The following is a 25,503-nucleotide window of genomic DNA, read 5'->3' on the forward strand; positions in this document are numbered from 1 at the left end:
TTCCAGGTGCCTAGAAATTGACAAGACATAGCTACTTACTTCCAGAGAGAGCAAGAAAAAGACTGAGAATGCTCTCATTAAAGCCTAAAAAGGGATTCATACATGATTTTTCTGGTTCAAATAACTTATCTGAACTGTGAAAACCCTAAATCTAATCTCCTCATAGCAAAGAATTTCTACTGTACAAAAAGGGAGTTTCATATAAATTCAGCATTGTCTTGAGCTATTTTTTAATCAGTTTTGACTCCCAATAACTGCAACAGGTATGGCTGGTACAGAAGTGAAACAGTTTAACTTTGTAGAAGTTAAAATTGTTGCGCACCGCTAGCAGCCACACTTAAATCCCACTTCTTGTTGATTTAGCTCGCACCATGAAGTCTTCGGTACTAGTACAGGCTTAGCTTTAACAAAATCAATTTTAATTAATTTGCTTAAGCACATACATTTGGGTGTTTCGCTAGTCCTCTTAATGATGGCACTTTCAGAGACAGTAAAACTTTGGAAAAATACCTGCACAGTAAGAGAACAGACTGTTTTAAAAATATCTGTGTTTTCTTAAGATGAGTGTTTTAAACTGTACGGTGAAAAAAAAAATCTCCCTTGACTACCCAGAAGCAAGCAAAACATTTGCCTGTGACATTATTACCACGAAAAGCAAGATGGAAAGACTAGTGCCTAACAAAACAAAAACAGTTTCCCTATAACCCTTCTTCTTCCCCTATCTGAAATTAAGTCCTCCAAACTTAAGATAAAGTTTTCAGATGACAGTTTCCACTGTGACACTAGAGAAGCTTGCAAATTTACATATGAAATTAAGTTTAAAATACAGAGCAAAGCAGGGTGAACTAAGGTCACACCATTAGCCTCATTTCTGAATTCCAATCAGCATCAAGACATTGTCCAACCTTAAACACATAACAATAAAAAGCCAAGTTACATCAGCTGCAAATTAAAAATACAAACAAGAGGTTCTCGAGTTCAGCTATGGCTGAAATTCAATTCCTAACAACCCAAATTCTCATACCTTCCTGCTTTATTTTTAAAAAGGATCCTGGCACTAATTTTTGTCTACCTTGTATGCTAATGACTCAAACACAACTGAGGCGACCAGTACCTTCACGAAAACGGGAGAAGAGAAGCACATCTCTGTTTTCCAAGTATCACTACATTACCAGAGCAGAGTGAGAAGCTGCCCACATGGCAAAAGCCTTCAATCCTCAGTGTCCTATGCGAGGATAAAAAAGTTTCAGTTTCTCCTTCACAGTAACACGAAGTCTGAGACATAAAGCAACATTAACCAGAGCCAATCTAATGAAACCAAGGTCAACAAGCATTTTATACACCTCTCGGTATTTCTAATTTAATAAAAAACAGATGTCAAGGGTATTGAAGTGCTATTGGAACCTACTGCACAACTAGGAAGATCTTACATAGAAAATATGTATTTGATCCTTTGTTCTTAGTAGTGGTTTCAAGCAATGCCTCATACCTGCCAGACCAACCTACAACAGTGAACCTCCTGACTGCAAAGCCAGAATAATCAAAGGGAAAGAAGAAAAAAAAAAAGGAAAGAAAAAAAAGATCAATCTCCTCTTTTTTGTGTTAGTTTTTGGAAGAGCACCACATCAAAATTATACTGTTTGTTCGAGAAAGGTAGGGCCATCTTTAGAATAAAATACAAGAAATCCCAACTCTTGCACAAAGTTGCCACACGATATGATTCTCTATCAGTTTCCTGAACCACAAAGTGGAGTCATTATTTTCTTATTTTCACAGTAGCTTCATTTTTTTTGCCATTTTTTCAAGGTTCTTAGGTAAAGAATGACTTGAGAACTGTTACATTAAATAAAGGGGAATGTAATAAATATTTGGTTAAAAATTGCATATATTTGACCTTGAGCAGCATCATTTATAAGAAGAGGTCACATCACAACGTGAAGCAGTTCACTGTTGTGACTCTGTAACATCAAAGGTTCTGTGGGTAAAAAGAGAACTCTGAAAATTACCCACTGGAACATAGATTATGTCCTAAAACAGTGTTTTCCCACAAGCTGCACTGCAACTAATCCCCGATTAAAACCTCATATATCTACTCGTAATACAGAAAGTGTTTAAACCTAACAGTGTTCCAACCCTGTAGTTACATTAAAGTAAGGCTGTGAGTTACTGCACCATAGTGGTGCGTATCAGGTCAGGACAGCTTTATTACCACGTTATTTAATCCTGTCTGTAAAAGGCTGGAACTGCATTCTTGTAGAACCATCAACAGTCAATCTGTAGTAGTTCTTCCATTTAAAAACTCTCTTATAATAAAATTGCAAGTGACTTAAAAAAAATCCAAATGAAGGTATGTTTTACAGCTCTCTTTAATTTTCCAACCATTAAATTTTCTTGATTTTCTTGTCTCTTCCTTAATGAATGTTCCCCTTTAGCAAGTAAGAGAAACTCAGTGGTCTCAACAACAATTTTTTAAAAATTTGCTTGCACCCTATAAAGGTTACAACTTTTACCTAGGCCTCTAAATGTTGGTTCCAACAACCATTTCCTTACATGGAGATTACCTTGAAAAAAATACAATAATTAGGAAGTTTATGAGTTTGCTCTTTCCAAAGAAAACAATGCTAGTACATATGTAGTCAGTTTAAAACAGGTTCAAGCATTCCTAAAGCACACAAAGAACATCCAAGTAAGGCTACAAGTTATGTAACAGCTGAACTTCCAAGGTTTCCATGCTCAATCTTCCTTCGAGCTCTGTGGAGCACAAAGACTGTACTAACCTAGACACTGCTAGTACTGCCCATGCACGTCCTCCTGACACAGACCCGCTGAAGTTCAACACCTGCCCCTTCCCCTCAGAGCAGACAAACCAGGTTAAGACAACATGGTAAGTACAGCGGCACGGCCATGATCCAACCACTTTACACTTTAATCTGCTTCTGCCCTCAGCGAGTTAGAAAATCCTGGTTGAAAAGTACAGTACACATGACATCATTATCCACCTATAGCATACTGGCAATCCTCAGTCTTCACATTCATGATGCATATTTTGGATGTTAAAAGTGGTATAACAGCAAGTGAAACATCTTTAAAGCTGCTTCTTCTGCTAGGAAAATTAGAAAAAAAAAGTTTCAGTGTCAGAAAACTCCAGGTATACCCAATCCACATAACAACTGACACCCAGGATGTGACTCATCATTAAACCGGGCCCTACTGAAATAAGTGTGACTATGCAAAACTAGACACTACTTGACAAAGATAACAGATGAAAAGCAATATTCAGAGACCTTCACATATAAATTGTAAGAAAACACTTTTTAAGCTGAATATCTGAGATAACTTCCTCAAAGGACCCAGTATTATCTTCATAACAGCATAGCTAGAATGTAAGACATTACCCCAAGACCGAGAATAAGCTAAATTCAAAAAAACTACCCTCAAATCAGTATCCAACTAAGAGTGTACATCAATTTAGCTTAAAATAATTTAAAGGATTTAAATCAGAGCAATGCAATTTTCTCATGCCCATAGTTTAAACAACAGGCCCAAAGTATAAGGCAAGTTTAAACCAGTGGAAAAGGACTGTAGTAAAAGGAGAGTAATTTAGTTAAACCAGTGCAATTGTTTTGTCAATCGAGCAATGGGGTGAGTATTGCCTAATTAAGGTGCCTAAACTATTAAACCATTCTCTATATGATCCCTGGATCAACAAATCGAAAAAGTTTCCTCTAGAGGGGTAGTTCAGATCAGAAGCCTAGTTCAGTTGCTCTGAGATGTTGTCAAGTTACTAGGATCTGTGTGTACGCAGTTGAGAAAAACAAGAACAAGCTTTTAACATTAGACACCAAACTTGGATTCTAAAGTTAGTTGTACAAAGTACTCCCAAGATTCAACGTATTCACCACACCTCCCTGGGGCAGCTATATTCGGTGTTTAAATCGCACCTCAAATATATTACAACAGTATGATCATGAAATGTAACCAGTCTTAACCAAAGCAATTCAGACAGACATAAAATAAAAAATTTGGCAAAAAATACTGAGAAACAAGGGAAATCACGAAGCAGAAGGAAAAGCCTGTTTTCCAGTAGTCGCCAGCAGACACACCAAGTTTAAGTGCAACACAGACTCCTAACTATCACCACACAACATTGCAGCTGTTCACTACAAGCATATCTGTGGTAAAAACTACATACTGTGGTACTTCAGAAGTATCTTACCACTTCCCTAAAGCAAATGCTTCCCAAATGCACCCCATATCAACCAAGTACCAACTCACAGTACAGTACTACAAACAATATTTGGCCTAATTTAAGGCACACAGACACTGGATATCTCTGGTCCCCATGGAGAGCCTTTTGGCAGGACCGAGAGGAACGGCCTACGACAGAAGTTTTTTCTAGACTAGCATTAGGGTATGTGTGTATTAGGGTGAAGACACACGACTATATATGAACACTATATAGGAGAACAAGGTTGTTAAGGAAGCCAATAACAAACAAACAAGAACAAAAGAGGTAAAACAAGCAAGTAATCTGTGTCCTCCTAGTGCTTACTGACAAGTGTACAGATAATCTAGGGTTAAATTCCTTTCTCCTCAAAGGCACAGCTGGAGGATTTAAATACAAAGTGGGGGAGACAGCATGAGAGTCTACAAAGGAAAGGAATATGTCAAAGGGAAAGAGTATTAGGTGAGATCAGAAGGAAGGTTTTAATGACAGGAAAATAAGATCAGAAGGGCAAAAAATCATGGTGCAGGAACAGTTACTGAGGGGAAGAAAACTGAAAGAGGAAAAGCAATGAGGGAACAATGATGATTAAGGAATATAGGTAAGAGGAAATCAGAAGGATTGGAAAGTATCCCAGTAAGGACACAGTCAGCTTTCAGCGGCAGACAAAGTTACTGGGAGATGAATGAGGTGATTAGTTGCAGTGGCAAAAGACTGCAGGACTAGCCATCCGGATGGAGGCAATAAATACATAAACAAGCAAACAGATAAAAGGTTATCTGAGGGGGCACCCTCCCTGGGAGCACCACAACAGCAGGAGGCAACAAGGGAAAGTCCAGCACACAGTCCTTGACTGCGAGGGGACCTGGGGAAGGTGATAAGGAGGGAAGCACTCCGAGGGAGACACCACGGCGCTGGGGACACAGCAGGGTTTCTCTGGGCACAGCCAACAGCTCCTGGGCAGCCGCGAGCGCCGCTATGGCTGCGGGACGGCTGGGGCACGGAGAGGACCGAGGAGAAGGCGGCTGAACGCTGGAAAACGGCGGCCGGGCAGCTCCCAGGAGGAGCCCAAGGGGCCTCGGGACGAGCGAGCGGAGGCCTGGGCCGAGCCCAACCCGGCACGGCACGGCCGGGGCCTGCAGGAGGGCCCGGCGGGGCGGCCCGGCCCCCGCAGCTCCCCGCCGCCGGCTCCGCGCATTTCAGCCCCCGGCCCGAGGCCTCCCCGCCCGGCCCGGAGGCCGGATCCCCGCGCCGCCGCCTTCCCTGCCTCCCTCCCTCGCTGCGCGCCGGGGAGAAGAAAGGCGGCCGGGCCCGGCCTTCCCTGCCGCTGCTCCCCGCGGTGTGGCTCGTGGCCAGGCCCCGCTCCGCCTCGGCCCGGCTCGGCCCGGCGGGGCCTCCCTCCCTGCCGGCCTCCCTCCTGCCGGCCCGTCCCAGCCTCCCCGCCGGCCTCGCTGCGCCACAGCGGCGCGGCCTCCCCGCGCTCACCAGCATCGCGCGTCCCGCAGAGTCAGGCCGCGGCCGCCCGCCCCTTCCGCCTCCGCCGGGCCCGGATCCGCCGCCACCTCCCCCCGGCGCGCCGCGGCCCGGAGAGCGCCGAGGCGCCGCCCCGGCCCGCCCCTCCGTGCCCCGGCAGGGCCCGGCAGCAGCCCCGCAGTGGAATGAGCCCTGCGGCCGGCCCCTGGGCCCGGGACCCGCGTTCTTCTCTGGGCTCACCGTGCGTGCCCCGCCGACACAGCACTGGCCTCTTACTCCTCAGTCTGAAGTGTCAGGACCCGTCCACGACCAAACGGCTGATGCTTTTGTATTTATTGGGAGCTCTGGTTCCTAGCTTGTCCTAGGCAGTACTGAACTACACGGTACCCAGAGCTCCAATGAGTGCTAAAGTTGTGCCAGGCAGGGTCCTTGTCTGGCATTATTAAGCTAAACTGAGAGGCTCTCGTCTGTATTGCATCAAGAGTCATTAGCTTCAGCGAAGTGATAACTTAGACGGCAATTGAAGTGCGACTGTCATAATGACTAAAAATAATTAGAAATCTTTCTATAATCATGAACTTAAAAAAAAACCAAAACACTCAGAAAACCACACTGCAGAAAGAACAGGGTAGAAATTCTTTGATATATATATATATATATTTCAGTTGTGAGCTGGTTGGGAGGTGTGTAAGGCTGACTGATGCAGTTTTAATGCAGTTTTAATTTCGATGCAGAACTTTTTTGCAATCTATGAACAAATTTAGCGTAGATAATTTTAATGCAAAATAAAATACAAGCTCTTAACGTTTGCATCACCTTCATCTGGACTGCAGTTTTAACACCATGAAATAGGTGATGCAAAATCATACCAAATTAAGGCAAGTTTCAGAAAAGTAATGTTTTGGACTTAGTCCTGTCCTACAATTCCACAGTCCTTAGGAATAAATATTCATGGAATTGTGCTGCAAAGAAGAATGGAATTGACAAGTCCTCAGTATTTTGCTTAGTCAAGGCCATCTGTACTGTACCCTCACAAGCCATGCAGATTTTCCCTGCCAAGATGAAGTCAAATACTGATCTGAATTATAGCAGAAGACATGTAAAGCAACTCGAAGTCATAAAAAAGTCTTATCATTTACATTAGTTTTAAGAAATCTACCCAGAAAACACAATAGCTTCATAGGAAAAAAAAAAAAAGAGAGAGAAATGGGGAAGCAATCGAAACAAAACATTTGTTTGCACTGCAAAATGCTTCACTTGCATCCTGGCTCCACCAGCTTTGCACCATTTTCAAAAATTGGCCTTCTCAAAGCTAATGGCCTTTAGTCACCTAAGTGCTTGAAAAAGTATTTCTCTGTATAATAACGCCTTACTTCAGCACAGCCTAGTGAAATGGACATAAGCTAAGTCATTGACACAGCTCTTCTAATGAAACAGTTCTGGCTAAACACTTGAGAAGCACTGTCTGAGGAACTGGTTTAATTCAGAGCGTGAACACTGTATCAGTCAGCTGGGTGGCATCGCAGCACTTATATTAATTTTGCCCATGTAGACATAGTTTGCAAATACCATTCCTAGGCATCACTAAATTCCTGGCTTGCTAATGTGGGTTGTGCTAGAGGAGAGTCAGTGTTAGTCATGCTTTGTGCTGCATCAGCATGGCCAGCTCTGCAAGATACAATAAAGGCCAGGAAGAGTAAGGGCAAACGAAATAGTCTGGGGGAGACAGGAACCAAATCCAAAGGAGAATGTAGTGGTAAAAAAAAAAAGGGGGGGGGGGGGGGAGGTGACAACTGATTTTTCAGTCTTGGAAAGTAAGTTTTAATGATGTATTTTCAAACAATTATATTTACACAGAGGTAAAACCATCATTGGTTTAAAATCCTAAAATGAAGGGAAGATAGGGCCATGGAGAAGCAAAGAAAGTGGAAAATAAATGGCAGAAGGGGAAGAAAATATACACTAGACTTCTTTTTTTTTTTTTTTCTTGAGATCTGAGAATTATGAATGTGTAGCTCTGTTTGTTTGTTTATTTTCCAAGAGCTGCATTATGATTTGTATATACTTTAAGGAGGCAAGGTACAGTCCTCTGATTTTATTCATGATTACTTGCTTGGCACTCTGAAAACGTAGGCCATGAAAAAATCCTCACTAGAAGATTTAGACACTATGCACAATGTGATTCATTCATACATCCATTGAAAAAAATCCAATTTCACAATAAGTGGTCACAGAGATAAAAGTGAATTGGATGCCAAAGTAAATATCACCAATTTCTTCACAGCAGGATGGCTAATGCACTTTAAATTGTCCAGTGGATTTTATGTACTTCACATGAGAGGAGAGATACCTCCCCTAGAGAAAGAGGCAGCCAAAAGTTCAAGGACAAACTTTATGGGAGAAATCAAATCAGTTTTTACCGGAATGAGTTCACAAAGCTGCTGAGGGGGGCCTGTTTTGAAAGTAACTTGCAGGTTTCTCACTTGTTGCATCAGCAATGAATTAGCAGGCATCAAGCAAGAAACATGACAATGTGTGCTGTCGGTGCAAGTAGGAAGCGCCGTTTGCAGTTGGCTTCTTAGCCAAGAGGAAAAGCCTGAGTCACTCCAAGACGCAGAGCAGCAGTGCCAGTTTATTACTACTGTGAGGAGGTTGGCTGCCTGGGCAGGGATACTTTCCCTGATAGTGATATCCACAGTGGTTGTCTGAAAACAGCAATAGTATCATCCTCTCAACATAGCCAGGGAGACCAACTAAGGTTAGAAGATAACTAGATTTCATGACACATTCTTGCCAAATACGAGTTCTGCTGTACTGCCAGTGCACCATTACCTTGGGCTAGCAAAACCAAAAAAAAAAAAACAAACACCACCACCAAAAACAAAACCACCACCACCAAAAAACAATACTGCAAAAATGTTTACCCAGCCAACATGCTTTGTGGAATTGCATGAATCTGTAAGATATGCAAAACTGGTGAATGCAGTCAAACATACTGCATTACAATGTCTTGTAGAAACTACAGCTAGATCCTGAATATAAATATTTCTTTGATTATGATAGTGACCTAAAGTAAAAAAAAAAAAAAAAAAAAAAAAGCACTTTATTAAATCTTGTAAGCAATAGTTTTTGAAGAGCTAGCTGAAATGAGCGGGTGTGTATGACAGTAGCTAGCCCGGATGCAAAGGTCTAGACACCGAGACTGTACTACCGCTCACAGAGAGTATATGATGAGAGGGCAGCTAACAGCAGAGGCCACTGCTAGGTTTGCATCTATCATAAAAGTTAGTGAAGAGAATAAGCATATTCATACTTTTTAATCAGTGAGAAGCTCGTTAGTATTTCAGACTCCTTTGGCTACACTCAGTGTGCTCACAAAATGGGACACAAGTCAGAAAGTCTCCCTCAAAGACATATTCCAAAACCATGCTAGATAACAACATTTTGCACTCCTACTTATGTTACAGGGGTTATACTTAAACTAAACAATGCACTTTTCACTAACCAATACATTTATTTGATGAATTATAGCAGATTTTTATGCATTACAAAATGTAACTAAATGTAATTACTAAATATTTTCAGTCCTCAAAGTGTGACAAATTTATATGTGAAGTAGAACTTTAACCTGCACATCTGACTAGTCTTAAAGGTCTGAAAACATTAACTAGTATTATTTTCATCTAGGTTACTTAGTCCAATGCTTTCTAAGTATGCAACTGGTCAGTGAAAATGATGAAGGGAGCCTGCTATTTACTTTCTGCCAGAAAATTCCTTCAGATGCTGTGGGCACTAAGAAAAGCAACGTTAATATGATTTGCTTGGAGCAATAATGTAATAGAGCTGGAAAAATAAGTTATTAATGGATAATTTGGCCTTCGGAATACATCTAAACAGAGAAAATCACCAGGTCTGTACAGCTATAACTCACAGTTTTGCACTTTGAAAGGTCTGGAGAAGTCATACTCTGAGGGGATGGCTAGTGAAACTAAAATGAATTTGTTAAATGGGATCCGTTAAATATGAAAGAGTTTATCAGGATATGCAAGCTAGGTAGAGAAGGGAGGGAGGAGATTTAGCTGAAAAAGTCCCTCAGGAGTAGACTTAGCACTAAGCTGATGGCACAGGCTTTGCTGCGCACAGGAGTTTGTAACGTGTGACCTGAGCAGTCCTGCCACGCTTGGCAGTGTTAATGGGAAGGGGACTGCAACTGCCTCACTAGCCTGATAAATCACCCAGTAAACATGAAAAAAAAAATATATATATATATACATATACATATATATACATATATATATGTTTGAGCCATTTCCTAATAGTCAGAGGGAGTTTTGTTTTATTTTTCCTCAATAACATGATATCTGGTACAGTTATTTCATTCCATGATGTGGAGGTGGGCCTGCTAGCCTCTGCTTTCAAGCCTGTGGGTTTTAATCAAATTTGATACGAGTGTGTTGTGATATTTTCCTTCTTTGTGGAAAAGTACTCCCTGAACTACAGGGTGGAGGTTAATCACATCTGACAACAAGACCCTGTCAGTGATGTAACTGAAATATTCTGACCTAGAGGTAAAAAGTTATTATATTCTAAAAGCAAACTGCTTTCTCAGAAGTCTCATTACATCTCAATCCTACAAGTGTTTTGTATTTGAATCTGGCATTAACAATTTCAAGGAGGAATGCTTTGAATTACCTCTTTTTGATGACATTCCTAGTAGTCTTTTTTTTTTTTTTCCCCCCCGGGAGAAAGTCTGTGTGGATAATTGATTTTATAAATTGTTGCATATCATGCAGATGTAAATTTTCACAGATTTCTTTTTTTTTTTTTTTTTTTCTGATCAAAACAACTCTCCACGCCTTTCTTTTCTTCCCCTTTCTGTTCCCCTTCCTCTCCTTGATCTTCAGTCTGTTTGACACAAAGCATGTAATTTGACCTGAAAGGAAGTAGTTGGTCTGTGAATACTAGATACAGAGTTTGTTTTCCTTTCAGTCAGAGTTAGAGTATTGCCCAGTTCTTTTTCTCTCTCTGAGAGATCCATCATTTTGTCTTACCAGGAGAATGCTCTTCCCAACTAGCATTAGGCTTTGGTTATACTAGCCCAAGCCTTTCTCAGGCTCACCACATACTGAACTTTGTAGAAGTGAAAAAGGGTGGGAGAGATTCTCAAGCTATGATGCCCTTCAGCTGGGAGGTGCAACCTCCTGCCTGTAGGTTCAAATTTGCTGATAGTTTGAGATGACTGATCTATAGCTATCTTTTTTTTTCTTTTTTTTTTTTTTTCACCTAATACATTTGCCAAAGAAAGCAAGGATGGTCATGAGTGCTGTGAGAAAGCAGTGTTATGAAAGCTGACGTAAGAAATACCCACTGCCTGTAACCTTTTTTATTCATATGCTTTACCTCTAGTGAAAAAGAAAATATTCTCCTCTTGTGTCTTTCAATTTCCTTGCTTAATGTCAGATAGAGATTCTCAAAACAAAGCAAAATTGAGACTAAGTGCTTAAGTGGTATGAGCCACTTTTGTGCTGGTTTGTTGGTCTTCGTGAGTGACATCAAATCTGCCTCTTATTGGTCACTTTGAGAGCAGGGATTTAAGGAAGCGATGCAATCACGGCCTCTAATACCTAGCTGTTTCTATATTATACCATATTACTGCACTAACACTTGTATTTGGAAAAGATTGCCTGGCTGTATTGAATATCTCTTGCTTTTTCTGGGAGATTCATTTTTCTCAATGTTTCAGTAAAAAGTGTTTGATAAGCTCATAAGTGAGGGTTTGCCATTTTAGGACTTTATTCCTGCTTTTAGGCTGAGCACAATTTGCTCTGTAGCAAACTCACACTAGCTCTGAGAACATCTGTTGCTTGAAACAGTGAGAGGCATGGTCATGTTTTTGTCCTTGCTGTTCCTTCTTGGAGGGGTTGCAAGCCAAGATACAGGAAATATAAAACAGGAAAAAAACTTGGTCAGGAATGGGATAAATGATTGAGTTCAGTATTTGAACATACTGGGAAGAGGCTATCCATTTTTGTAACTTTTCTGGTGAGTAGAAAGTTTGAGTTTCAGGATTGGCCATCATTACTAGTAAATCAATGTCGGGCTTACTGTCTACCATGAATGTTTATGTAAACTATCTGAAATAAGAGATCATCTGTGCTTCCAAATTCAAAGATGTCTGAAAGAATCTATCAGTGATAGATGATACTACAGTGCTTTACCTCTTTTTGTGTTGTGACTATTTGCCAGAATTTAAGAAAAGATTTTGCAAAGATACGGTATCTTTGGTTAATCTGCTGAATTTTCTTTCATAGGCATCTGCAGGCCAATATTAATATTTCTCTCTGTTTGTATAACCAAGATTGGCACAGGGTTGTAGCTCTCCCCAAGATTTCTGATTTTGCTGTTCTCTACCAGGTGTTTTTCACCTGAACGATTGTATCAGAGGTTTGCAGCAGTGAATTCCAGCATTCCTGGATGCCAGGCCAGGCTGGATGGGGCTTTGAGCAACCTGGTCTAGTGGAAGGTGTCCCATAGGCAGCGGGGTTGGAATTAGATGATCTTTAAGGTCTCTTCTAACTCAAACCATTCTGTGATTGTAATGAACATCCTTGCCACAAAAGTAAGGAGCCTGCCATAGGATTTCTGATTCTGGCTGCAGAAGACGGGTGTAAGTTTGGTTCTGATTTCATCAGCCTGCTAGCTCTCCACCTGATAGCTGCAGGCAGATAGCTGTTCACCCTGATGTCTGTAGGCAGAGAAGGGACCTGGTGTGCTGAAGCGTCAGTGGCTGCTAGAAGAACTCCCACAAAAGAACATCATGACATCAGACTTACATCAATAAGGACATTAGTCCTCTTTGCACCACCGGTTTATGCGTTTTCTCTAAAGGATGGCAAACGCTTCTAGGTGAGTGACTCACAGCTTCTCTGCACCATTGATTAATTTCTTAACTGTTCAGGAAGCTGGGAAAGCAGTACTTTAATGGTGGTCTGAATTGGTGTTTAAACAATATTGTAGCAAGAATTTGTCTTTAGTATCATCAGAAACTAGGAAACTGCTAAACCAAACGTTGAAAAGTATTATAGCTGGAATCCAATACTTTAACTTACAACACTTGGTTTCCAGATTCTTAAGGTCTAGTATAGCTAAAATCTTGAGTTAATTTACTATTTTAAGGTAATATAAATAAGAGTTAGCAAATATCCAAAAATATGTTTTGTGTGATTTCTGTCTAGCTCAGATACGTTTTAGTAATTTGCATAATGAGATATCTGCTAGAATGCCTTAATGTTCCTATCTCAGAAGTCTGAGAAAACCTAATGAATTTTTATAGCTAGGAGACCTATTTTGTTGATTAATCACAATTACCTTCACAACGTCATGAGGAAGAAGTGGTAGACCTACACTCAGTAGAGAAAGTAATCAGTTTTCCCCTAATTCTCTGGTGTTTTTTTCATAGCCAAGTACAAGTTCTTTTCAAGCCCAGATAGCAACAGAAGATGTACTTTTTTTTTTCTTTTCTTGAAAAGAAAGCTAATTTACAAGTCAATTATGAAGGAATTAAAATTACTGTTGCTAAAATAAACCAAGTACATTGTGTTATTTGTGACTGATGCTTTTAGTTATTTGTTATTATGATTTCCTTTTTTGTTCAGTAATTTACAGTGGGTCTCCCACGTATTATTGCAAATTAGCCTAGTTTGATGGATAACAAATACTTTTATCTCTTCACTAAACAAAAGACTGCATAAAATGAATAATGGTAATATTAGTATGTGAAAAACCTTGTGCTCCAAAAAGCCATTAAAAGCACACTGGATGATAATTACAGGAAACAATGCCTCAGCTCCTTGAAATTTGTCACAGAAATTGTGATAGCACTAAATGTGATTAAAAGCTAGGACCATTTAGAACGCCATGTACTTAAAGGCATTACCAAACCACAGTCATCCCCTCTACAAACAAAAAAAATATCCCCAAAAGCTGAAAAAGTGTTCACTTTACTCTGATTTCCATATTTCAAATATCATATAAATATGCCAATATCTGGACACAAGGTATTCTCAGTATTAATACACCCATTTGTACGAACTGTATGGACTCCAGTTACACAACATGGAAAAGCAACAAAGCTAAATGATTTGTCCAGAGTTACATGTAGTGTTCAGGCCCAGATTAAGTGTTACCAAGGTTAAGTGCTATACTACTGTGCATGCCCCTTGGCACCATGCAGATCAATTTGCTGTTCCTGCTAGTTTGTTGTTGTTGTTTTTTCAGCTGGAGAAGCAAAACAGCATAAACTTTGATCCTCTGACACAAGCTTGACTGTATACTTGGAAAGGATTACTTTTGTTTAATATCATGGCAATTTTGTTAAATCAGAGTAACAGACTCATGGTCAAAAACTGCCCCCACCCCTGCACCATTTAAGGCTATCTGTCAAGATCATGCTATGCCAGAGAGGAAAATAATGTTAAGTAATACAAGTGATTCCCAAGGCAACTAATCCCTAAGTAACAACATATGAAAACATTTGAAAATAATTCTAATGACACAGAGGTCAGTAAATCACACAGATACACTGTAGATCCTCGCTGTACATGCTGTGAATGGGTAATTCACAATCTGTAAAGTTGTAGGCTGAAAACAGACCAAGTAATGGGCTGGAAACGATTTTCATCTGGTTATCACCACTAAATATGATGCTGATTATTCCTTCTGTTTCTATGCTGTGTAAGATGAGATAAAACTGGAAGTAATTATTACTAAGATGGTCTCAACAACGTGTGCTGGACTTACTGCTCAGGCTTTATTTTTTTGACCTTGCTGTGTTCAAATAAATAAATAAAATGAAATAAATTTGAAATAAATCAGATGAAAGCTCGTGTGTAATGTATTGTCTAAACTGGAAGATATACAACACATTAGAACACATAAGTGAATAAAATGCTAGGTACAACTTAGTTTTCCAGGTGAACAACTTTGATTTTGCCTAATGTTTTACATCTACATAATTGGCCAATGTCTGATAATAACTGATGTACCACTCTAGACAAGCTGTACCATGTTAGAGGTTCTACATAGAGAAGCTGATCAGCTGGTACAAACATATTTGCTCAAGATGACAGACACTGCTGCTTTTTAGTATAAATGTGAAAAACTTCATATTTTGTTTAAAACATCCTTAATATTGTTATTTAATATTGGAAGTCCAACTGATGGATTTTTTGTTGTTGTTTTTTCAGTAACAGAGGACAACCATTCTTTGCTTATATGGAGAGCATACCGAAGTCCATAAATATCCATAAAATTAAGTCATTAAGCTATTATTGTCAAAATAAAGTAAATATTGACCTCTTTTTCTGTTCTGTTTTGAACCCACTTTCTCACTTTATTTTTCTGATGTATAATTGTGCATTGCTGTGAATTTTAAAGTGAAACCATTTTTTTTTGAAGCAACTAACACTGTAAGGAAGAACAAAAAGTTAACATTTATTAAATTAAACTCTATTGAGACAGAAATTTGCATTTGCTCTTTAAGTGACTCAATTACAATCATCAAAGTCAGAGTTAGTTCAGAACTGTGATCTGTTCTCAGTTTACTTCTGATGAAGTAAACAGAAAAAAATATTCTGATCTCTAACACAACAATTCATATATCAGTTTTTAATTATTTGTTTTAAAAACACCTTCCTTATAAAGGACATGCCAAGTCAGATTATTCCCATTTTGTAACAACCTCTCCCATTTTATTGATTTAAGGAGCTATATAAAGCTAATTATTATTACCATAACTGTCCCTTTTTAACATCATTCCTTCTTGTTAAGACTTTGAGTACTTAATTAACAGTAGGCATTAAAAACCCCTACAGATTTTCCTTTACTATGCTGGGAAAGTTATTTTCACAAATCGTTGCAAATGAACTGGATCAGAGATGCTAGTACTCACCTGCTTCACATTAGGGAAGCTGGCCAGACAGGTAAGAAGACTTGTGAGGTCTTTTTCAAGGACGTGATGGTTTTTGTTTGCTGCCCGTGACATTTCTACCTTCAAAAACTCCAGTCTCATTATTTTTTTGCTGTTGCTCAACCATCAAAGGACCAAATGTAGATATGCTGTGAAGGCAGGAGATGGTGGGTAGGTGCTGAGCTTTGGCTGTAGTATGTAGGGTAGCCCATGTGTGCCATCAGTGGTCATGTGCTTGGAGGAGAGTTGAGGCTGCTGCCTTCTCCGTTGCTCCAGTAAGCTGGCTATTGGGAAATTTTTTGGTCTTTGAAGTGGCTGTTAATGCATTGATGTCACTCCATTGGTATTCAGTGGCATCTAGAATGGATTGCTTCTGTGCTTCCAAAGATAGTGGATTGCTTGAGGGAGAGGGAAAGAGAAAATGGGGAGGTTCCCCTAATTAATCTTTCAAGAACAGGATCCTAACAAGCATAGCTTCCACTTCAGTATAGCTGTAGGTTTTTGAATGTCCCACTTTTAAACTGGAAAGCTATTATGTAGCACAGCACAGATTTTCAAAACTGGCAAAATTCTCCTTATTTGTGCAACAGAATTATAGGCAGACTGAATCTTCATGGTGCTAAGCAAATGTAAATTTCCATGTGTGCTGTAGGTATTCGTTACTTAAAGTGCTTTAAGTGCCAAATATTTATGGATCCAGGTTTGAAGATTTGATCCTTTAAAAAAAAGGCATAGAAGCTTTGTAAGATAAGATTATTCTTCTGTCACTTTATAACAAACGTATTTTTTGTTTGTGATGTGCTCCTTACAGCTAGTTGCCTTTCTCTTATGTGTCACTAATGGAAACACAAACTTTATGAAGCAAATTTTTAAAGCAGCTTATGAGTGATTTAGAAGACTTTGACCTCTTAGATGAGGCAAATTTTTCCTCTGTGCTAGAGGAAAGCAAAGGAATCAAAGAAGGGAATTGAACACACAATGCCTGCAGCATGCATGGCCTCAATTTCTATAAAGGATAAAATACCAAAAGTATTTACAAAGAAGTTATCTTCAACAGAAAGCAACCAGCTAGTCAGATCAAAGCAACTGATACATCAAAATAGATCAGCAACAGGGAAAAAACACCAGTTACAGCTAACTGGATATGTTATCACTTCTGTTTATTTTATAACACCCTCACAAGAAACTAAGAACTTCTCAGTGGTAATTTTGTAGAACTGTAAACAGTTCTCTTCACAATACATCTATACTGTAGGGAAGTACTATTTTTGTAAGAGAAACAGAGGCCTTGAAAGACTCAAGCATCCTATTTTTTTTTATATCCAAAGATGAAGATATGTACACAGTGAGATTTTTTGATTTTTTTTTCATGCTTTTAACAGAAGTTAGGTTCATATGTGCTGTTACAAATGCCATCCACATTTCTATTTGCAAGTTGAAATAGAAGAATTCTTAAAAATCTGACATCAAGCTGATTATCTCACAGAAATCCCTAGTGAAACAGCAACCTCCCCCCCACCCCACCCCTTTTCCTAATTTAATTCCTAACCTGATTTTTTTTTTTTCCTCAGTTGTAGTTTTGACCATCTGTGCCTGCACTGGCCATAGTCTGTGTATCATCCCATCATGCCAGCAGAGTTGTGAGCTGCGCAGCCCCCAGCACTGCTCAGCTCAACTCCATGAACATCAAGCTTTGTGAATTGCCTCTAGCATATGGTTGCAGTGTGTCCAGTTTTGAAATACTGAATAGTAAGTACAGTACAGTGGGGACCTATTTAATGCCAAACATGGTCTTTTCCTTACTAGTTCAACAGGATTTACTCAGGAGAGAAAGAAAAAAAATATATAGAGAGAGAAACCTCCAGTACTGAAATCATTTGGAAAAATACAGTGAGTCAGAGGAGAAATGTATTACACTAATTAACAAGCTATGTCCTAGTAGATGGAAGCAACAGAGAGAACAGTACATGCTGAAGTAACATATAATAGTCTCCTCACCTGAACCTTTGTCTGGTCCATGCTGGACAGAGATGGGTAGAGAGCTGTTTTTTAAAATTAAGCCTTTTAAATGCCTATTCCCTACCTCTGCCTGCTCCCTACCTCTATGTTTAAATGTTGATGCAAAGCAAATTTTTATAAAGTTGAGCATCACATGCTGTGCGGAGATTACTAGATGTAGAAATCCATTTCAGTGGGGACACAGCTCGTTTGTAAATGGAGGCTGTGCTTCATCTCCAGCTGTCGGTGAGCTGGCCACGTTTTTGATCCCCCTTTTAGCCAGGGGTAATTGGAAGTTTAAGGGAAACAATTGACAGCAGAAGTCAAATGCTCCTTCTCTGAGACAGAGTATAGAGGAATACCTTGGACAAGACAACTAACCTTCACATTGCTAAAACCAAGTGATGCAAATTTCACCTCCCCTGCCAAGCAAATGAAATTGCTCAAGCCCTGTAGCTCTCCCAGCCCAATCTAGCTATGGAAAATGGGATAAAACCCCATAGGAATGGGAACAGTTATTCCTCTGTACAGCCAGATAGATTCTATCAGCCTGTGAAGGTATTTTCCTTGTCAGTTTGCAGCCTTTTCCACCTGGTTATGAACTTTGTCTCCGGTACTGGGAAGTACAGTTTAACAAGGAAATGGTGACATCTGCATAGCTGCTAAATATGCCCAGGAGAGGGAATTTTGTTTTAAGCAGAAGCTGAAAAATCATAATCTTACATTGAGACAGGATATCATAAATTTAATATAATATCATTTTATAATATCATAATATCATTTAATATCATAATATCATTTAATATCATAAAAATATTAAGTTCAAGACTTATGTGCCTGCATTTTGGAAGACGTACAAAAGATGTTTTGTTATTGTTACACAGCAATCACAGATTTCGGTTCTTAAAGGGAGCTTATAAAAAAGGATGGAGAGTGGCTTTTTACACAGACAGGTAGTGATAGGACAAGGGGGAACTTCTTTAGACTAAAAGAGGGGAGATTTAGATTAGAGGTTAGGAGGAAATTCTTCACTCAGAGGGTGGTGAGATGCTGGAACAGGTTGCCCAGAGAGGCTGTGGATGCCCCGTCCCTGGAGGTGTTCAAGGCCAGATTAGATGAGGCCCTGGGCAACCTCATCTAGTGGGTAGCATCCCTGCCCATGGCAGGGTGTTGGAACTAGATGATCTTTGAGGTCTCTTCCAACCCGAGCCATGCTGTGATTCTATGATATGATTCTATGATTCTATTGCAATTACTTTATAATATGATGATCTTTATTAGGTATTGAATAGTGATGATTTTATTTATTGAGGGGTCCTTTACAGCTAAGTTGTATAGTAATCACACCCTTTTTAAATAATAGCTGGTATCTTTCTTTGTAATTCCCTTATCTCTTTTATGTCTATCACTGAAACAATGAAGAAAGTCACCATATATATTTTATTTTCCTCTTCTCTCTCAATTTTTTGTCTTTATTAATTTTTTTTGCATGTCCTCTGTTTTTTTTCTTTTCTTCACAGTTTTTATTCGTAAACTTTTAAGAGGCCAAATAACATTTCCTATTTAAAAAGAAGAAAAAACAAAATCCAAGTAAATAAAGCTCTTACTGGACATTTCTCATTGATTTTCTGGATACTTTTAATTCGCAGACTTTTCTTTGATATTTTGTTTCTTATGGATTTTTCTATTATTATTGCTCGCTTCCATATCTCTTTCCCTCTGTCTTTCTTTTTACTGCCTCTTATCATCTCAAACTTCCCTTTTTTCTGTCCCCTCTGTTTTATCCTATAAACTTTACCTTTGAGAATCATGAGTGACACATGATGGAAAATGTTCCGGTTAACATCAAAGACTGAAAGACAACCCTTGGAACAAAAAAAGAGAAAATATCATTGGTGTGAAAACTAGGGTCAGGATATATTTTTCATTGATCAAAAATTCTTTGATCTTGGAGAACATCAAGCAGAAGATAAGCATTACACAAAATGTAATGGAAATGTTTATTGATGCCTTTGGTGATTCAGGTTAATACCCATAGCTGCATTTTACATAGTTATACCATAGTTATGTGGTAGTTACAAGAAAACCTTATTCTTGGACTTGTACTTGATATCCACTTGGACTTTATAGGCTTATATAAGATTACTGTCTCTAACAGCAAATTGCATGCAAACAGAGAACAAGGGTTACAAAGTTGAATTTCTGTTAGTACTCAGCTATACCTCATTTTAGTAACCTAAGGGAAGAGAAAAGCTGGCTGATTTTCAGAGATACTGAGGACTCATGGTCTTTGCACAACTTTAATGCAGGAACCAGACTAAGTGGCTCTGGAAAACAGACCAACTTCATTAGAGTAGCTAATGTCAGGCAATCAGTTTTGAAATGTTAAACTGAAAGAGCCAGCTTCAAATTGCATAGAAAACCTGGGAGAGCAGTCATTCAAATCTGGGATTTCCAGCATTTAATCATGGGACAGGCTGAAGTGGTTTTAATCACATCTGGCTACGTATCACTATATATAGCTTTACAAAATATAAACAAGCAAATAATTTTGAATCCAGCATGCTCACATTTTTGTATGGTGTCTCCATTGCAAGCTCTGTTTCAGCATGTAGAAATATCATTACAGAATCTAAAGTAGCATGGCAGAGGCCGATGAGGATGTGGCTGGACCTGTTTTCAGTTTAGCTCTGTATCATCTGAAAGCTATGCGTACATAATGACCTCTTGCTTACCTGGACCAATAGCTCATTCAAATCCCTTCCCAGATCTCAAATATAAGGTGAAAAGATCATGTCTTTTTACAAATGGAGGAAATGAAGTCCAGAGAAGTGGGGTCATGGGTCTGGGCTGTGTCCAGCAGCCGGTGCTGGATCTGTCTACTCTCCTGATGCGGGGAAGTTCCTTGGCAGTCAGCTGGGCGAGGGAGGCTGGGTGGCAGCAGCAGACAAGGGACAGGTCTGGAAGCAGGGCGATGTGCTGGGGACTCGCTTGCCTTTGATGATACAGCCTCAGGAGACAAGGTGTCACCTTGACAGGATTCAGCAGATACCTATGTGAAGACTGCGCAAGGAGGAGCAGAGTAAGAAGCAGGGGGCAGTTCACAATTCACCTCAGCAGTGAGGCATTTTTTAGGCTTTAGCAGAGGTGGAGTGGAAAGCAGAAGCAGGTATAACCTAGCTGACTAAGTTGTTTTGGAGAATTTGGATTTCGAGAGGTGAGAGTGAAAGGAGAGTAGCAAATCAGAATACTGCCCTCTTACTTTGAACCAGATCTGTAAACAGACTCAAAGTAGCACAGGAAGAACAAACTTATTACCTTAAAGCAATTCAAGCAGTGCTTGGAAGATATTTTTTGAAATACTACAAAAGATGCTCAAAGATGCTGAATTACTCACCTGTATGACTACAACTAGCTATTGGTGATCGGTCAGCTATGAGGGCAAACCCAGCATGACACCCATACTGGGGTGCCTGTTTTTTCTGGCAGAGGTGCTTTGTAGTGTCCCAAGGACCTGCCACGGGGCAGAGGCCTGGGTCACTGTCACTCCAAGGCAGAGCAGGTGGGTTGCAACTGCTGGCCTCGTGCAGTGGCAAGAAATACTGAGCTGGCAATGGATATATAAATCTGAACTCCTCTAGCCAGTGCTCAGCTCTGGCAAAACACTTGATGATGAGACCAGTTCAGCGAAGAGTGAGTTGATGGCAGCTCTAAATGCTGGCAGGATGTAGTTCTTGTGTTAGATGGCATGGTATTAGTTTTGCTTCCTCTCTTTGCAATGTTAAAATTAAAAATAAAAGTTAACACGTAATTACCAAGATACTAAAGATTATTTCTATATGCATGTTTCCTACAATTTTTAGTTAGTATTTGTGTCCTCACAGAGACCCAGTACAGTGTACTGGGCAGGCCACAGCTGCAGTGAATTACTGGCTTCTTTGAGACACAAGCCCAGATTGATCCATTCTTGGCTGTTTCCACATAGATGTTAACAGTTCAATAAGCCCACATTTAGAAAGGTTTACAAACAAGGTATTTTTAGCTACATTGTCTTCCTTCCCTTTCCCTTTCCCTTTCCCTTTCCCTTTCCCTTTCCCTTTCCCTTTCCCTTTCCCTTTCCCTTTCCCCTTCCCTTTCCTTTTTCGATTTTTACTACCAATACTTTTAGTTTCAGTAATAACTTCAATATATGTACTGCTGGCTGGGTGGAAGCTTTTTTCCTTCCACTGAAGAAGCAAGCCACTGCACGTGGAATGATCAAATACTGGGAATTGCTTTCAGATTTGCTGACTAGCATTCCTCATCAAGGACTTGCACAGTGCTGCTTTTGACTTTGCCCATCTTTGATGCACGAGCTACGAAAACAGTTTGTATTGATGAAAACATAAAGTACAAAGCCTATTAGCTCAGTGGTTTTGGCTTCATCCAGTCTAAACGTGCCTGGAGCTCCACAGCAGCAGCAACAGATCTTCTCCCTTCTCTCATCTGCTCCCTTGCAATGGCCCTGCCAGCCCAGCTGCTGCCTTCGGCTCACAGCGCACCTGCTGGTGGGTACCAGATGCTAAGGAGAAGTCAAATGGCAACTATTTTATTAGGTGAAGCCACCTGCGAACTTTAAACTAGTCCGTCTCCAAACTCCTATGTTCAAAAGCAGCACCTGCGAAAATGGCAGTGTCTTAGGCCTTGCTACATTCCAGCTTTTTCAGATACATGTTTTTTTCTAGTACAAATCTGGCTAAGCAGAAGAGATTGCACTGACATCTGTGGCAAGCGGCAATGAATTCCAGGTGACAATATGGTATCTACATCTATTTTGTTAGATTTGGGAAGCTCCTCTTGGGAAAGAGCCCAGGGAGGTGGGAAGTAGTCCATTTTTTTGGCAAAATAATTTTCATTCTCAAAGAGTTACTAGATCTAACATGGAGAACAAATGAATGCTTACAAAAATTAAATAAGCTGTGGCTTAAATGAGCATTTTCAGCTACCGTTTTCATGTTTTTTTTTAAAAAGATCAAAACCATAATGTTATCTCACCAAGTGGCAATTCATTTTAATGATTCTCTTTATGGATAAACTTTTGGGCATAAGCATGTCTCCTCACACTTCTAAAAAATAAAACCAAAAACAGAAAAAAACCTACACAACCCACAAGCTCTCCACTAATAAAGAAATTTTTGTCTTTACCACACTTAAAGAATTTGAAATACATCTGCCTAGCAAATTATAGCTTATTCATCCAGTCTATTACACAAGTCTGGTAAGTCCAGTCCTTAATACGCTGAGTGCACAAGAAGGTGCTAAAAGATATGAGCATGCTCTGATGTGAGCACAAAGAAAGCTCTTGCTGGTCACACTGTGCATTGCAGAGCTTTCAATCCCTTGTTTCTTTCCAGGTGCTCTAGAAATGGCTGCATTCATATTTTATTTCCACTCAGGAATAGAAAACAAAACTATTAGTTTTAATATGTACAATTCATTTATTCCATAATCAGTGCTCTTTAAGTTTCTATAACGAGTGCCTACATGATTATTAATAAAATTAAAAAAAAATCAAAATGCAATAAGTGTATGTGCATTGATTTTACTCTCAGTGAAATAGTTATTTTGGAACATAAAATTTTGACACCTTTTAAAACAAACACAAAACTGTCATCCTTAATATTATTTTAAGGAGATCCTCATAGTCCTCTTCATTATTTTAAGGCGAGCACATTCATGCAACCTGAAGATCATTAGCTGTTGACTAACCATCTGAAAGCAGGTGGAGACATGCTGTGATAACTGTGTACCAGCAATCTTCTTTCTTTGTCTCACTTTCTAGACAGTAATGCAGAAAGGGAAGTAACTGGAAATTTTCTGGTGCAAATAATAGACTAGAAGTCTTCTTGTTGGCATGGCGATAGGAGAGAATCAAATTCACTACACTTAAAATGCTGTCAAAAAGTGAACCTTGTTAAACAAAATCATGATCCAGTACTGAATTAAGTCAGCACAGTTTTGGGAGGAATCATTTCCAGTCTCCATATTTCACTTTTGCTTGTCATTTCATTTCAGTGATAATTTAAAATACAAACAGTTTTTAACTAGGAAATGGAAGTAGTTCTCTAAAACTTTCATTGCAAATTCAAAGGTGGTGCTGTCTCCTGCTGACAGTTTGTGTATGTTTCCAGCTTTGTGCCCTTTGGACAAAGGCAATACCAGCTGCCTCTATATTATAATAGCCTGTTTTGAAAGCTACTGGCTTTGGGCAGGACCAGCTCTGCAGATGTCCCTTCACTGACTACTGAAGTAACATATTTCTAGGGACCTGTCTCCTACAAAATTTAGGCTACTATAAGCGGTCTTTTTTTTTTTTTCTTTCTTTCTTTTTTTTTTTTTTTTTCTATAAGTTCACATTCCTTCCTATGTGGAAAAAACTTTTTTTCAATTTTACACAAAGCAATAAAGATGAGGGCTTATTTTTTTTCCCTGATTATCCACCAAAATGATTAACTTTTAACACTAGGTTCAAGTAAAACTGAAAAAAAATCAACACTCAGGAGTACTACTGATGCAATAATTGCTTCTTAAGATGCTAAATAAAATAAAACCAAACAAGTTAAAATTACTATTTTAAAAATACATTAAAAAATTACTCATAGGACAATTCTAGATGCAGAACAAGTCTATGGTATTTTACACACAGACACAGATGTGTGCAAATGTGCATTTATCCATAACAAAAATTTTCAAAGTATTTTTCACTCTATATTTCACAAAAAAATACAATACAGAAGAATAGAAAGACACTTAGTAGTGAAAGGCAAACATGGACAGACTTCCAGATATTTTTTCTAATAGTGAGCTGTCAATCAGATGCAAATAACTTATCTGTATTTTGCAATATGCTCTCCCACAGAGGAAAGCAAGATACTTTGTGTTTTAATTCCCTTGGAGCGTAATCTCCATGCAGATCTCCTCAGTGTACCTAAATCTACCTAAGGTGAGTAGAGAGTAACATGAGATTTTAAAATTATTATTATTATTATTAATTTCAGGGGGGTTATCCTGGAAGTACATTATTAAATTTCTTGTTCTGGAATAAAAGGAGTAATGAAGTCTTCTCTCTCCTGCGGGCAATTCGTTGGTCTCACAGCAGGCAGCAGGAAGTTTTGCCCTCCTAAGACGACTCTGCAGAGCAAGTATTTGCCTTTTTGAAGCTGCATCCATGCCAGGTGTTTTCAGTTCATTGTATGCTGGCAATGGATGACCAGAAAATCAGACCCCGTGGCCATTCTAAGATGCTCTTCCCCCTTTTCTAGCATCACTGACACGAACTACAGGGTTTCCAGTGTATTATGTTTGCAGAACACGTGTTGATCTCTGTTTGGTTACAGGCAGCTGGAAGAAATAAACAGCTTTTCCAATCCCACATCAAACTCCTCTGCGAGGAAACCATGGTTGGGTGAGACATTAGGGACATTTTGCCAGACTCTCTTGCTTGTGTTGGCAAATAATTACGGAAAAAGAAAATAAAACCGCTGCCAACCGCTGCAGCAAGGGATCGGGTACCGTAACTCGCTGAAGTCAGTCAGTGCTTTGGCTCTGCTCGGACTTCCACGTGGCAGACTTCTTTCCTTCAAATTTCATTAAAAACAAAACAAAACAAAGCAAAACAACAACAAAAAAGAAACAAACAAGCTGTCGGGACCGCGCCGGGGTCGCCGCCTGGTGGTGCCGCGGGTCAGGCGCAGGCAGCCCGGGCAGGGACAGGAGGGGTGGCGGGGTGTGCTGGGGGGTGCTGGGGCTGCTGGGCATGCTGGGGGATGCTGGGGATACTGGGGGGTGCTGGGGGATGCTG

General features: G+C 39.6%; 1 protein-coding gene and 1 long non-coding RNA gene across 5 annotated transcripts in view; both read right to left on the bottom strand.

Annotated features, from left to right (window-relative positions):
• CUL1 (cullin 1) overlaps window positions 1-5,954 on the bottom strand; it is a 50,671-nt gene extending 44,717 nt beyond the window's left edge. Inside the window, exons 1-2 of one of the 4 annotated variants that reach the window (XM_040550375.1) lie at window positions 3,000-3,099; window positions 858-905 (exon numbers count right to left, since the gene is read on the bottom strand). The gene's annotated coding sequence lies outside the window, so the exon portion shown is untranslated. Of the gene's footprint in view, window positions 1-857; window positions 906-1,114; window positions 1,133-2,999; window positions 3,100-5,710; window positions 5,831-5,938 lie in introns of those variants that run through there. The other 3 variants (XM_040550377.1, XM_040550374.1, XM_040550376.1) reach the window with 3 other exon arrangements.
• A 10,046-nt stretch (window positions 5,955-16,000) lies between these two features.
• LOC121066084 lies at window positions 16,001-20,421 on the bottom strand. Its single transcript, XR_005817496.1, has 3 exons — window positions 20,399-20,421; window positions 19,462-19,528; window positions 16,001-16,038 (listed from the first exon to the last, which is right to left on the bottom strand). It is a non-coding gene; the product is annotated as an uncharacterized LOC121066084 (long non-coding RNA).
• Between the last annotated feature and the right edge of the window lie 5,082 nt (window positions 20,422-25,503).

The sequence above is a fragment of the Cygnus olor genome, chromosome 2, assembly GCF_009769625.2.
Source record: "Cygnus olor isolate bCygOlo1 chromosome 2, bCygOlo1.pri.v2, whole genome shotgun sequence".
NCBI lineage: Eukaryota > Metazoa > Chordata > Aves > Anseriformes > Anatidae > Cygnus > Cygnus olor.